Source organism: Arachis hypogaea, chromosome 13, assembly GCF_003086295.3.
Source record: "Arachis hypogaea cultivar Tifrunner chromosome 13, arahy.Tifrunner.gnm2.J5K5, whole genome shotgun sequence".
Lineage (NCBI taxonomy): Eukaryota > Viridiplantae > Streptophyta > Magnoliopsida > Fabales > Fabaceae > Arachis > Arachis hypogaea.
In genome coordinates, this window is record NC_092048.1 from 7,783,025 (window position 1) to 7,799,164 (window position 16,140).

The 16,140-nt window shown below is 38.2% G+C and overlaps 1 pseudogene; it reads left to right on the forward strand.

The window, feature by feature from the left end:
* The first annotated feature begins 8,306 nt into the window (after nucleotides 1–8,306).
* On the forward strand, nucleotides 8,307–11,095 carry LOC112736916 (uncharacterized; annotated as a pseudogene).
* Nucleotides 11,096–16,140: the final 5,045 nt, after the last annotated feature.

Consider the following 16,140-nt stretch of genomic DNA (forward strand, 5'->3'; position numbering starts at 1 on the left):
ATGATCTCAGGAGGGTTTGCGGGAGGGGGACTCACAAAATCTTCTCGTAAAAGACATCTCAAGAGAGTTTACCAGGTCGGAGAGGGGTCCTCCGACCTTCCAACCATTTCATTCACAAAGGAAGATGGGCGAGGAATAATCCCTGGGCACGACGACCCAGTAGTAATTACCATGATCCTGACAAATGCCCATCTACACAGAACACTAGTAGACCAAGGAAGCTCAGCAGACATCCTCTTTAAGCCCGCTTTCGACAAACTAGGTTTAGATGAGAAAGAGTTAAGAGCCTACCCCGACACTTTGTACGGATTAGGCGACACGCCAATAAAGCCACTAGGATTTTTGCCCCTCCACACCACCTTTGGAAAGGGGGAGAAATCAAAGACTCTGAGTATAGACTTCATAGTCATCGACGTGGGGTCGGCCTATAATGCTTTAATCGGCAGAGCTACCCTTAATCGACTCGGAGCGGTGGTATCGACACCCCACCTCTGCATGAAATTCCCGACCTCAGCGGGGATAGCAACGGTGAGGGGAGATCAGAAGCTGGCAAGGAAATGCTACAATGAAAGCCTAAACCTGAGGGGAAAAGGCAAAGAAGTTCACACAATAGAGCTCGGTGGAGCAAGGATTAAAGAAAAGCTGCGACCACGACCCGGAGGAAAAACCGAGGAGATTCAGGTCGGAGAAGAGGAAGGAAAAAATACTCACATAGGAACCAACCTAGGGGAAACCCTAAGACAAGAATTGATTAAGCTCCTAAGAGATAATTCCGATCTCTTCGCCTGGAAGGCCTCCGACATGCCTGGGATAGATCCAGAACTCATGTCCCACAAGCTCTCGGTCTACTCGGGATCTCGACCTGTACAACAACGAAGACGCAAGCTCGGCCCAGAGCGAGCTCTAATAGTAGAGGAGCAAGTACAAGCGCTTCTAGAAGCCGGTTTCATCAGAGAAGTCGAATATCCAACATGGCTAGCCAACGTGGTGCTAGTCAAAAAACAAAATGGTAAATGGAGAATGTGCGTCGACTATACCGACTTAAATAAGGCATGTCCCAAGGACCCTTATCCACTACCAAGCATTGACACCCTAGTAGACTCTAGCTCGGGGTATCAATACTTGTCGTTCATGGACGCCTACTCAGGGTATAACCAAATCCCGATGTATATACCAGACCAGGAAAAAACATCATTCATCACGCCCAGAGCTAACTTTTGCTACGTGGTCATGCCATTTGGATTGAAAAATGCAGGGGCCACATATCAGAGGCTGATGAATAAGGTGTTTGCCCCTCACCTAGGGAGCTTAATGGAAGTGTACATCGACGATATGCTGGTAAAGACCAAGAATGAAGTCGACCTCTTGTCTGACCTTTCACAAGTCTTTGACACCATAAGGTTGCACGGGATGAGACTAAATCCTGCAAAGTGCGCCTTCGCGGTGGAGGCAAGAAAATTTCTAGGATTCATGCTAACACAAAGAGGGATCGAAGCCAATCCCGACAAATGTAGAGCTATCCTAGAAATGAGAAGCCCGACTTGTTTGAGAGAGGTCCAACAGCTGAATGGCCGACTAGCAGCTCTCTCCAGATTTTTGGCAGGATCAGCACTAAGATCCCTTCCACTGTTCTCCCTATTGAGAAAGGGACACCAATTTGAATGGACTCCCGAATGCGAGGAGGCGTTCCAGGAGTTCAAAAAGTTTTTGAGCCAACCTCCTATTTTGACCCGACCTGTAGCCGGAAAAGACCTCGTCCTATACTTATCCGTGGTAGACAAGGCTGTCTCAGCAGCCTTGATAAGAGAAGACGAGGACGGTCAACACCCAATCTATTTCATCAGCAAAGTTCTACAAGGCCCTGAGCTAAGGTATCACAAATTAGAGAAGTTTGCCTACTCCTTAGTGGTAGCCTCTCGAAGGCTACGGCCTTACTTTCAAGCTCACACAATAAGAGTCCGCACGAACCAACCCATGAAGCAAATCCTCCAAAAGACGGATGTTGCAGGAAGAATGGTTCAATGGGCAATAGAGCTCTCCGAGTTCGACTTGAAGTACGAAACTCGGACGGCGATTAAAGCCCAGTGCCTCGCCGACTTCATTGCAGAATATGCAAGGGATCAAGAGGATAAACCAACTACATGGGAACTCTATGTAGATGGATCCTCCAATAAAACAGGAAGCGGCGCAAGCATAATATTGGTAGATGAAAGGGGAACCCAGATAGAGGTTTCCCTCAAGTTTGAATTCCCAGCTTCAAATAATCAGGCAGAATATGAAGCCTTGATTGCAGGATTGAAGCTGGCAGAAGAAGTCGGTGCTACGAAGGTAATGATATACAGTGACTCTCAAGTGGTGACCTCCCAAATAAGGGGAGAATATCAGGCAAAAGACCCAAATATGAAGAGATACTTGGAAAAAATTCTGGAACACCTTGGGCATTTTGCAGAAACCGAGGTCACGCACATAACTCGGGACCTAAATAGTAGAGCAGACGCCCTATCAAAGTTAGCAAGTACCAAGCCAGGAGGAAATAACAGAAGCCTGATCCAAGAAACTCTCCAGGAACCTTCAGTGGTAAAAATGGAAGACAAACAAGAAGTCTTTGAAGTGGTCGGATTAAACCTCGGATGGATGAACCCCTTGGTCGAATACCTGAAATTCGACATCCTCCCCAAGGAGGAAAAGGAGGCCAAGAAAATCCGAAGGGAAGCACAACACTATACCTTGGTGAAAAATATTCTCTATAGAAGGGGGATATCAACACCATTGTTAAAGTGTGTACCGACCTCAAGAGCCACCGAGGTATTAGAGGAGATACATAGTGGAATCTGCGGGAACCATCTCGGAGCAAGGTCATTAGCCAGAAAGGTGATCCGAGCTGGATTCTACTGGCCAACCTTGCAGAAAGATGCCACAGACTTTGTGAAAAAGTGCCAACCGTGTCAAATGCATGCAAATTTCCACGTGGCCCCCCCAGAGGAGCTCATCAGTATCACCTCCCCATGGCCCTTTGCAAAATGGGGAATGGATTTGTTAGGTCCTTTTCCCCAGGCGCCAGGACAAGTCAAATACCTAATAGTGGGAATAGATTATTTCACAAAGTGGATAGAAGCAGAACCACTGGCCACCATCACTGCACAAAGAAGTCGGAGGTTCCTCTACAAAAATATAATCACGAGGTATGGGATACCTTATTCCATTACCACAGATAACGGAACCCAGTTCACCGACTCCACCTTTAGAAGCCTAGTAGCCAGTATGAACATCAAACACCAGTTCACCTCGGTGGAACACCCACAAGCCAATGGGCAAGCCGAAGCAGCCAACAAAGTCATACTGGCAGGGCTGAAGAAAAGATTACAAGATGCGAAAGGAGCTTGGGCTGAAGAGCTCCAACAAGTACTATATGCTTACAGAACAACCCCCCAATCCGCCACTGGAGAAACACCCTTCCGACTAGTTTATGGCGTAGAAGCCATGATCCCAATAGAGGTCAATGAGCAAAGCCCAAGAGTGATTTTCCACGACGAGATCGGGAATATACAGGGGCACAAAGAGGAGCTCGACTTGCTCCCCGAAATCTGAGAAGAAGCCCAGATAAGAGAAGCAGCGTTGAAGCAAAGGATGACCGCGAGATATAACAAAAAAGTCATTCGAAGGAGTTTCACCCCAGATGACTTGGTCCTAATCAGAAACGATATTGGAGTCAACAAATCGGGGGAAGGAAAGCTCGCTGCTAATTGGAAAGGACCATACAAGATCAACGAGGTCTTAGGAAAAGGCTATTATAGGGTAACCGACTTCGACGGCAACGAGTTACCAAGATCATGGCATGCTTGTAATATGAAAAGGTACTACAGCTAAAAGCGAACCCGACTCCCTGATGTACTCTTTTCCCAATTTCATGATTTTTCCCAAAATCAAAGGATTTTTTCTGAAAAGGGTTTTTAACGAGGCATCATAGTAGGGGCTAAGGGAAAATAAATTATCAAAAGCCCTTAGTAGCAATAAGGTACCTCCTCAATTAATAAAGATCTCTTTCATTTTAAATATCTCTTTTAAATTCCCTTTTTATTCTCTTTCTACGAAACGCGCCGATTTAAGCTCGACAAAACGTGAAAATCCCATGAACCGACCTAGATGGTCGTCAGGATAAAATGACGAGGTACAAGTCGGCGTAAAGAGGCTATAGAAGTCGATCATGATAAACTCGGGAGCAATCCGACTCATAAGTCAGAAAGCATAACCGAGTAAAATTAAAATGAATCGCAAAAGTAGCCTAAGTCACGAAAAACTCAATTGAGTACTAGGAATAACAAAAAGAGATAGGAAAAACTAAGAAAAATTTATAAGGCTGCCTTGAGAATAAAAAAAGATTCAGAAAAGCAGGCAAGCCCCAAAGGAAAGGTTTTTTCCAGAAAAGATCAAAGAGTCAAAAGAACCACGAATAGAAAAGCATGCGCCCATAAGGTAACTCAAAACCCTTATCCAAAAAAGGGCATTTATCTAAACGCTAAATTAAACCCTTATTAAAAAGGGTATCGAAAATTTGTTTTGTTTACGGCCCTAAAAGGCCAAAAAATTGTTGCAAACATCAACAAATAAATATAAAAGAGTTTAAAAAGAGGGGCCCACAGGCCGGGCCCCAATAGCCAAAATCACTTCTTAGCAAGAGGAGTAGAAGGATCACCACCACCAGGACCAGGAGTTGGAGAGAAAGTCGGAGGAGCGGCAGAAGAACTCGGAGCGTCCTTAGAGCGAGGAGGGGACTCTATGATCCTCTGCCCCCGAGTCTTCAAATCAGACTCAGACTCCACCACGGGGACAGGAGGATCCACGATGGCACCATCAATAACAATCTTATCAGGGTCCAAAGGAGAAAGGTCCAAGTCAGGAGCAATGACTCCGACCTGCTCCTTAAAAACCCTCCAAGCCTCATCAGCACCATCCGCAATAGAGTCCTCCAACTCGGTATAGGTCTTCCGGGCATTCAGCAAGTCATTCTTTACAGACACAAGATCAGCAAATAAACTGTTGTAGCTGGCTTGCGCTGCCTTCCTCAAATCCACCTCCATGTTGCATTGGGCTTGCAACTTCTTCTCCTTCTCCCGGAGGCTGTCCCTCTCCTCCTTCAGCTTGGCAACTTCCCCCTCCAACTCCCTCTCATGCTCCTGATATATGCGAAGCCTGCCTTCCAGCTCCTCGACCCTCGAGGTCGTCCCTAAAGAGCTGAGAGGAGTCTTCTCAAATATATCTAAGAGTTTGCCACAAACCCCCGCCGTCTTGAGACTCTCCTCAACCACAGTGGTGAGGTAGTGCCGAACAGAAACATCATCCATACTCATACGAGCATGGGGATAAATGTTCTTTCGGACGAACGCAAGAGCGTCCGCCTCACCAGAAGCGTCAGACTCTAAGGTCTTGCGCTTCTTCGGCTCTAGTTCAGGAGTAGGTCGGACAGAAGGGGGTGGCAGAGAGGAAGCAGAGGAAGAAATTACAATAGGTTAGGAGGGAGTCCCGACGTTCCGAGGAGGAGGAGGAGGAGAGACAACCGCCCTAGCACCACCAGATCTGGCATGAGACCTTGCCTTGGCTTCCTGAACCCTCTGGTAAGACTCTTGAGCGTTTTTCTTTGCCATCTCTGCAAAAACAAATTGGTAGCTAAAAGTCAGACAAGTCGGTAAAAGAAATTGCAAGTCGGAAATAAATGAGAAACGCAAAAAGCTACCTAGTTGTGACTGGACAAAAGTCGGCGACCCCTGGAGAAATTTTTTAGTATCCAAGTATGGGGCCCTCCCCCACACTTCTCGGAGGAACCCTACGATGGCCGCCTCCACTTCGTCCAGGTCGTCCAGACCATATTTCTCACAGGGGGAGGCCTCTAACCAGTATAGAGGAAAGCGAGGAGAAGAACTCTCATCTAAGAAAAAGGGGTGGTGACCCTCTACTGCTTGAACTTTGAAAAAATAGCTTTTAAAATCATGAAAGGATTCGTCAAAAAGGGTAAAAAACCTCCGACCTTGTATGGCTCGGAAGGACACCCACTGTTGCTTATTATTTAGCCCACTGAAGGGCTTGGTCATATGGAAGAGATAGAAGAAAATCCTCAGAGAAGTCGGGAACTCTAAGGCCTGGCTGATAAATTGGTAAATTTTCAAAAAACCCCAAGAGTTGGGGTGAAGCTGGGTGGGAGCAACCCGGCAATGACGTAACACAGACATTTCAAACTCTGAAAATGGAAGAAAAACGCCCAAACGGGTGACCATACTCTCATACATAAAAAAGAAATGAGGGGCCACCTCGTCGGCCCTCCCGAAGCAAACCCGGTCTTCTGGACCCGGGACTACCAACTCATACTTCGGCTCATCCTCTTCAGAAGTACAAATTTTGTGGTGAGTACGAAGGTGGGTGATAAACTCGGTATCGACTGAAGGCTCCTCCCCTAGGACCGTGACATCAACCCACTGAGAAAGAACATCTACGGAAGCCATTTTCTTTTCTTAAAAGGGGTGACAAGAAACCTACAAAAAGAAAAGGAAAATCAACACACGGTCTCTAAAGGGAGGGGGTACGGAACTAAAACCTACAAACCAATCTACCTACAAAATAAAGGCACGCAAATAGAAAGCATGTTACAGAAGGGGAAAAAGCTAACCTTTAAGTCTGAAATCAAGACTGGAGGAAGTAAAAGCCTTCGAAACGCAAGAATGTAGCACAAACGAATGCAAGGGAAATTTGAAAGATCGCAGAAACGAAACAACGAAAGAGAGGGAAAGTATTTATAAGAACGTTAGGGGCATAATGGTAAAATTGGGGCAATCATTAATGAAGATGCACCATTACCAAGGCCATTAAATCCCTACGCACACCCCTAACGGACACGACGCTTGATTAGACGTAACTGTCAGAACCGAAAGGTCAAGAAAAATCACGTCGGTTCTTAAACCATCACGTCGGTCCTCTTGCAAATCAGCTACGACCCCGAGTTGAATACTCGAATCCAAATCCTAAAAAGAAATTGGGCTCGAGTAGGGGCACTGTTCATACCCTGGCCCAATAATAAAGGTCCAGGATCCAAGCAAATAGGCCCAACCCAAAGGGTTGGCCCTCACCCAGTACCAGCCTTCATCCCAAGAAGTCGGTACTGAACACGACCTGCTCCAAAGAAGTGGGATACGAGGGTTAGCTGGCAGATAACACTCATTCGAATGAATAACTGCCCCTAGAAACTCTCTAACCACTTCATAGAGCCATATCTTAACCTCCCTAAGATATGGGAACGGTTATCCATCTAAAAAGGTGGCACTACTTCAGCGGTGGTTATTGGTTCACCACTATAAATACACTGACACCATTCAGGTATCTCTAAGTTCCAATACTCTCTAACCTGCTCACACTCTTGCTAACTTAGGCATCGGAGTGTCTTTGCAGGTACCACCTCCCATTCTTTCACACGTACAAGTCGGACGGAGGAACACCGAGTAGCAGATCCACTCGAAAGCCACCTCCTTCATACGTTTGGGCCAACCAACGCCATCCAGCCCATTAATCTCCGATTACCCACAGTAACAATATATATTAACTATTTTTTTGGACTGGATGGTATATGTATTTTTTGGTATTATTCGGAACCTAAGTCCAAAAAAAAATCTACACATAAATTAAGTTGAGTAAGATAGTCCTTCTTTCATCATTTATGAGAATACTAATAAAGTAACAAGTTTAGAAGTAGGTAAATATCAAAAAACATAGTTAGTTTCTGAGTTCATACTCCTGTTTCCTTCTCTATATATCTATATAAAAAATATATTCCACTTTCTTCTCGGTTCATTTACTTTTTTGATTATGCGGTTAGAGTGTCTCTCCAAATTCTTCCCCGTTCAAGAGACTCACCACTGTTGCATAATCAATCTCACCAATAATTCTACGAGTAATGTTAAGAAGACAAAAAAAAAAGCCAGAATTTGTCTTATTTATCATTTATTAATTGTCGCAATAATTAATGAATATTAAATAAGACAAGTTATAGTTGTTTTTGGCTAATTTTTTTTGTTTGTACCAGGGTATCCATTGGGCCAGAAGCCCAATGACTAATCTCACTAATCCCTCAGGTACTGCAGTAAGTATCGAACCCAGGAGAGATGATTAAGGGACACAAACCCTCATCTATCTGTACCAATTTGCGTTGGTATTTTTGGCTAATTTTCTTTGGTTACTAAACATTTATGTAATTCTACGAACCCAATGTCCAAGCCGAACTCAAAATATTCATTATCAGCCCAATAGGTTGCTTTTTTGGCCCATTTAATTTAGTTGTGGAAAAGCACGACCAAAATATTTTGGAGAAACCATTACCAAAAAAAAAAAAAAAAACGGAAAAAGAACCGTGATTGTGAGGAGTGAGAACCGTTAGTTAGTAATTGCCTTATCCAGGAGTGAGGAGAAGAAGTGCAGAAAATGAAATGACTGTGTTCTTTTTCCTTACAACTGAAAGTGTACATGAAAACGGTGTCGTATAAATGATGGCTTCATGGTTCTCTTCATTGCGCATTTTTCCCTCCCAGGCAAACACGCGCGTCCCTTCGACGACGTCGTTTAGGGCTCCTAAGCTGTGTTCTTGTGCTCTCGGCCCTCAAAATGCTGAACCTTCTGAACCTGAACCTGATCCTGAAACGGCTCCCGTTGATCCTGTGAAGCTCGCGTTTAGCAAGGCCAAAGCGTATAAGGAATCATCCAACAAATCGAAGAAGGAAGATTCTGTTGTTGAGAAGAAGGAATTGCCAGATTCTGTCAAGATTGCAATGGAGAAGGCCAAAAACTACAAGCAGAATAAATCCCAAATTGGAACTACCCAAGGTAGTAATCATGGAACTCAAGTATTGTTCAGTAATTGCAATCAAATGAATAAAGGTCAAACATGTTTCCCAACAGAAATTCCTGGGTGTCTGATTTAATTTTGGTTAGGAACTGTCTCTATGAAAAATTGTCAATGACCTATTTAACTTGATGACAAAATTTGGACTTGAAAGCCTGAAAGGTATGTGCTTTTCATTTCAATATGTAGTACTTGCTGAAATGGGTATCTGAATTTGTTTCTAGGGTTGCAGGGAGGGAGTGAGAAGGTTTCAGGGAACAATGTTGTGGTAGACAATGGTGGTGGTAAGAAGGGGGAACTTTCAGTTTCAAGGATTGATTTTGTGGGGCTTGACTTTGCGGATAAGAAGAGCACTAGGGGATTGCCAGCTGGACTGGTTCCTATTTCGGATTCCTTCTCCGACGGTGACTTTTCTGAGGTGGAGCTCATTGTTGGAGACACAAGCAAGTTTGATGCTGAAACAGATTCAAAACCTGATCAGGCTAATCAAGACGGCTCGGAACTTTACAAGCCAAAAGTTTCAACATGGGGTGTCTTTCCTAGGCCTAACGATATTTCAAAAACAGTATGATAGGATTCAGTATTTTTAAACTGATCTTACCTCAGATGAAGCACTTTTCTACCATTTCAGTGTCCATCACTTTTCATTTCCACTAACCTTTTCAGTTTGGTGGTGGAAGAACTATTCGTCCGGGAGAGGTCCTTGAGACCGAAGAAGAAAGAGCTGCTAAAGATGCACGCACTAAGCAGCTACTTGCTGCCTACAAGAAGAAAACTGGATTAGTTATTGATCCAAAGCTAAAATCCGAGTGCGAGGAGGTAAGCATATACAGTGGTACCACAAATATTACTGCCTTTCTTAGCAATAAAGTTATGGTCTATGGTTGATCCTTATTTATTGCTTAGTTATCCCAATTTCCTATATTATATATGATATTTTTAGGCATTGAAGGAGGGTGACTTGTTAATGAATTCGGGAAAACTGAAGGAAGCATTGCCCTACTATGACAAGGTCATGGATAACTTACCGTTCCAGGTAACTATTTTAATTTAAACCACATTGGTATATTTTGTGGGGGAAAAAATTGCATATGAATGTTTTAAGATTAGAAAGGTTGTAGATAACTTACCCTTCCTAATATCTAGTTTATGGACTTTCAACTGTAGTGACATATACCCTAGTAGGGAAACTAGGGGAAAAATATTTGGATGAATATAAACATGATGAGGTTAATCATGTTTGTGCAGAGTGAGCTCCATGGTTTAGCTGCTTTGCAGTGGTCAATTTGTCAAGACTCTCTTAGTAGGTATGTTCAGAAACTCTGAAATATTTAAACTTAGGAATATTTTCCACCTAGAATTCAGTTACTCCTTAGTATATATCCTTTGAATGCTGAGAATTGATTGTTAGGAATAATATCCTTGTCACTGTAGTGCACTGTACTAAAACTCAAGCTTCTTTTAATATAAGACCCTGCTATCTCTTCAAAAATAATTGCATGATTTTCTTGGCATTCCCAGCACAGTCTTAAGAAAATATTTAGAAGTGTATGTGTGTGCACTGCAACTGAATTAGAAAGTGAAGGTGCTTTTCACTATTGCAGTGTCTGTTTAGTGATTCTAGATTTCCAAACACATCTTGATGTATTGACAGGTCTGATGAGGCTAGACTTATGTATGAGAAGCTCCAATCGCATCCAAATGCTAAAGTAAAAAAGAGAGCGCGACAATTCATGTACAGTTTTCAGGTAATTTCTGGTGCAATTTGTTCTATAACTCTTAACATGATTTGTATTCTTGGCTCTCTAATCTAATATATGTCCCTTCCATGGAGGAGTTTTAGCATGTTACATTTTTATACTTGCATTCATGTATGATGATATGGTTGTGGATTCTTGCAGGCAATGGAAATGATGAAGGTGAATACAGGATCTCCATTTTATTTAAAGAACACAGGCTACCAGAATTATTTTGATGCTTTTGTAGAAGATAAACAAAGATACACACAAGATGGCGTGGCTGAAGAAAATGCAATGACTCAGACCTTTCTATATATTATTTTCCTTGTTTCTCCCATTTTTGTTGTACTACTTATTGCTTTACAAAAGAGAATATAAATATCTCCTTTTTCTGGGGGTCATATTATGTCCAAAGTGACCTTTTACACTCAAATCGTGGAGTGATAAATTCATGATAGTATATAGTATATTTTAATAACTATTATATTGTTTGACAATTAACTAAACGATTATGTTATGAATATATTAAAATTAGTTACTAAAATTAATTATTGGTATAAAATATATATTAAAATATAAAATATACGTTAAAAATAAACTAAATAATACATGTATTTATACACAAATACATGGTGATTAATTTTGGTGTATAAATAATATTTTTGTTAATTAAAATATATACAATCTAATATTAAATTTGATGTGTTTTTTATTTAAAATATTTTGTAATGCAAAAATTTTTTATATTAAAGTTGTCTAAAACTACATATTTATTTGTTGTTTTTATTTTATTTGTTGTTTTTATTTTTGCATTTGTTTTAATTGACAAACTTAGTCTTCTTATATGGTGTTTGTCCTCTTTTTTTATTTTTAATTATTGTTGGAGTTGTTTCTTTTTTCTTTCTATTATAAGTTGTTGTGAAAACATGTTTTTTTCTGAACTGTTGACTTGTATGCATTTTTTATTATCTTGTTTGTTCCATCTTTGTATGTATATTCTTCATCTGAAGATGTATCTTGGATTCATTTATTTTTTTTTTCTCTTTAATCTCTTGATTGGTATATCATATAAATCTGACAATATTCGTGTTGGTGAAGTTAGTTCCTATAATCAATGAAAAATATAAATGATGTTTTGAACAAATAAAATTTTTACAATATTATTATCTGTTTTATTTGCTGTAATAGGGAGTGAGTTTCAGTATTTTTTGTTAGACAAATGTCTTGGTAAGAGATTAATAATATATTGTTAAAAGCCTTTTTTTAAGTTAAAATCATTTACTTTTACTTCAAATATAAGTACGTGGTTATATAAATTTTTCAATTAGAATAGCGTTTCAGTGTCATTATTGTCTTAGTGTGTAATTAGATTTAAGGCAGTTGTGCCCAATAATTTTTTTTGCTTCTCTATCAAATAACACAAAAATTATTGTAGCACTTTAAAATGAAACTTTTAATTTAATTTTAAATTTGTATTAATTCTTCAGTTAGTAATTTATAATTTGATGGATTTTTTATGATAAGTATAATTTGATAGAATTTGTTATAATTTAAATTTGTAATTTTTTTTATATTGTAGGACAAAAAACTCCATTTTTCGTATTTTTTATGAATTTTGTTTTGAGATCTACTTGTTTTTCTTCTTCTAGTACATATATTTTTTCAATGACAGCTACAATAGTGAGAATAAAATTGTTTAAAATATTTATTGTGTATATATATATTGAATAAGTTATTTTTAATAAGAATAATTTAAATAGCATAAAATAATAATATCTATTAATATTTTTTTTTAAAACCACTTTGTCAGACAATGTCGTGAGTGATACAAACTCAAAATAGTGTTAGAAAATGATCAAAATTGTATCTTTAATTTAAATAGCGTATTGAATTAAGTATAATTATAAGGATCTAAAAATATAATAATATGTAATGCATTGCAAAATAATAAAAAAATATAAATAGTTAAAATAATAAGGGTATTTTTTCTGTAAATTTGTTTTAAAAATGTAATAAATATTTTTATTTTGTACCTAGTCATCTAATAATATTATTTTTAAGTAGATAAATTTCTCTTCATTTCATCATTTGTTAGTGTAAATATTTTTCATAAAAGAACTACAAATTGTGAAATGAAGTAAGAATCTTATGTATGATATATAAATAGGTCAAATAGTGTGAAATTTAAATATTTTATAACTTAAATTTATTATGATAATGTTATTATTATGATATTTTTAAAATAGATGTTTATTATATTTAATTAAATTAATATTTATATTTTAATTGAATAATAATATGTAATAAATTAATTAATTATAGGAGTTATAGTTTTAATTATTTTAAAGATTTTTTAATTCAATTAATTTTTAAATTTTATCAAGTAATTAAAATTGATAATATAATATCATTAAAAAAAACATAAATTTAATGTACAACGAGTTATTATCAATTTTTATATAATATAAATAGTGTTGTGATAGGAATGGGACGTGGATGCCCATTTCCTATATAAAGTTTACATTCTCAAAAGAGAATGAAATAAATGAAGGTTGACAATCTTCCTTCCATAAGCCTATAAATAGGAGGTGAACCTCTGTGAATGTAACAGAACAAAAATACCATTCTCCCTTTCTTTTCATACACAAGTAAATAATAATAAATCAATCCTCTTTTATGCTGCAATCAAATACTCTTCTCCTTATATTTCTACTACAATTCTTTCTCTTCTTTTATTTTATAAGTATTTTAAATTCTATTTTCTATTACTCTTTACATATAATATTAATAGCAATATTAATCATCTTTATTATATTGAGATTGTAACAATAAACAAATGCGATTCTCTCTCTTTATTTTTAATACTTCTTTCTATCTTTGTATATATATATATACATTACAACATATAATATTATTATATATATATAAATTATTATTGAGCTAATTATTTTAATACTAGAGTCTTCTATTTATACATCTCTATTATATATATATATATATATATATCTTTTATTTCACAACACGTTATCAGCACGAGACTCTGATCAAATTTTTAGGAAGACTCAGGTAACAAATTTTCATTATGTCGAAGCTCTCTCATCTTGAATTCAATGCTCTTGATATATCTGGAAACAATTATTTATCATGGATACTAGATGCTGAAATCCATCTTGATTCAATGATTTTGGAGATACCATTAAGGCTGAAAATAATGCATCCCAGAAGGATAAAGCCAAAGCCATGATTTTTCTCCGTCGTCATCTTGACGAAGGATTGAAAAATGAATATCTTACATTAAAAGATCCTGCAGATCTTTGGAAAGACCTTGAAGAAAGGTATAATCATCAGAAAACGGTGATACTTCCTCAGGCCCGATATGAATGGACGCATTTGCATTTACAAGATTTTAAATCTATAAATGAATATAATTCTGCAATGTTTCAAATCACCTCACGAATGAAATTGTGTGGGAAAAAAATAACTGATCATGATATGTTGGAGAAAACTTTCTCAACCTTCCATGCCTCGAATGTGCTCCTGCAGCAGCAATATCGAGAGAAAGGGTTTAAGAAATATTCTGAGTTAATTTCTTGCCTTCTTGTTGCCGAACGCAACAATGAGTTGTTATTGAAAAATCATGAAGCGCGCCCAGCTGGCGCCGCCCCATTTCCTGAAGTAAATGTGGCAAATCATTACCCCAGAAGAGGTAAATGGCAAACTTTTAATAACAAGAAAAATTATGGAAAGAAAAAAAATTATGTTCAAAAGAAAGGATCTCACCAGAAGTGGGACAAAGAAAGGAATATCGGGCAGAATAAATCAACCGAGGAGAAGTGTTTCCGCTGTGGTGGAAAGGGCCATTGGTCACGTACCTGTCGTACCCCAAGGCACCTAGTCGATCTTTACAAGACATCTTTGAAAAAGAACGACAAAGGAAAGGAAACAAATTTTGTTTCAAATGATGCTGAGAACTCCACCACTCATTATGATGTATCTGATTTCTTTGAGGACCCTGAAGGAAATATTGGTCATTTGATCAATGATGGAATAGTTTAATATGTGAAATTGTGAAGTATCTATGTAAATAAATAATGTAAAAAATTTATTAAGTTTTATTTTCTATGTATTTAAGTTTCAAATGTGATGTACATAAATAATGAAATATTAATATGAATTTTGAAATTATTAAATATGTCAAATTTTAAAATAAAATTTTAGTATATGACATTATTTTATGTACAGTGTTTCTTAGAAAAAATAATTCTGATCAAGTATTCAATTTAACTGTGCATACTACTCATTTTATTATTATTTGTTTTTGAAGAATGGCAAGGATATGTAATGAAGATGTATGCCTTGCGGATAGTGCAAGTTCGCACACTATTCTCAAAAGTGATATATATTTTACCCATCTTGTGCCAAAAGAGGAATATGTTAACACTATTATTGGCTCAGGCAATGTGATAGAAGGCTCCGGAAGAGCTATAATTTTGTTTCCTGGAGGAACAAAATTTATAATAAATAATGCACTATTATCTACCAAGTCTCTGAGGAACTTGTTGAGTTTTAAAGATATTCGCCGAAATGGATATCATGTTGAGACGATGAATGAGGGAAATCATGAGTATTTATATATCACAACTCATGATTCAAATAAGAAAGTTATATTAGAAAAATTACCCTCACTTTCATCTGGGTTGTATTATACCAAGATTAGTGCAATTGAATCACATGCCACTGTAAACCAGAAGTTTATTAGCCCAAATGAATTCATAACTTGGCACGACCGATTGGGTCATCCGGGAACAACCATGATGAGAAGAATTATTGAAAACTCTCATGGACATTCACTAAAGAACCATAAGATTCTTAAAACTAGTGAATTTTGTTGTGCTGCATGTTCTCAAGGAAAGTTAATTTTAAGGCCATCACCAGTAAAGATTGGATTTGAGTCTCCTGAATTCCTGAAAAGGATTCAAGGTGATATATGTGGACCTATTCATCCACCATGTGGATCTTTTAGATATTTTATGGTCCTAATAGACGCATCTTCGAGATGGTCACATGTGTGCTTATTATCTTCTCGCAACCTGGCGTTTGCGAGATTATTGGCTCAAATTATTCGATTAAAAGCACAATTTCCAGAAAATCCAATCAAAGCAATTCGTCTTGATAATGCTGGTGAATTTACTTCCCAAGCTTTTGATGTTTATTGTATGGCTAATGGAATAAGTGTTGAACATCCAGTAGCTTATGTTCACACGCAAAATGGGTTAGCAGAATCACTTATTAAGCGCCTCCAATTAATTGCTAGACCCTTACTTATGAGAACAAATCTCCCAACCTCGGATTGAGGGCATGCTATTTTACATGCCGCAGCACTTATTCGTTTGAGGCCAACGAGTTATCATCAATTCTCTCCTATGCAATTAACTTTTGGCCAGCAGCCAAATGTTTCCCATTTAAGAATATTTGGGTGTGCGATATATGTTCCTATTGCACCACCTAATCGCACCAAAATGG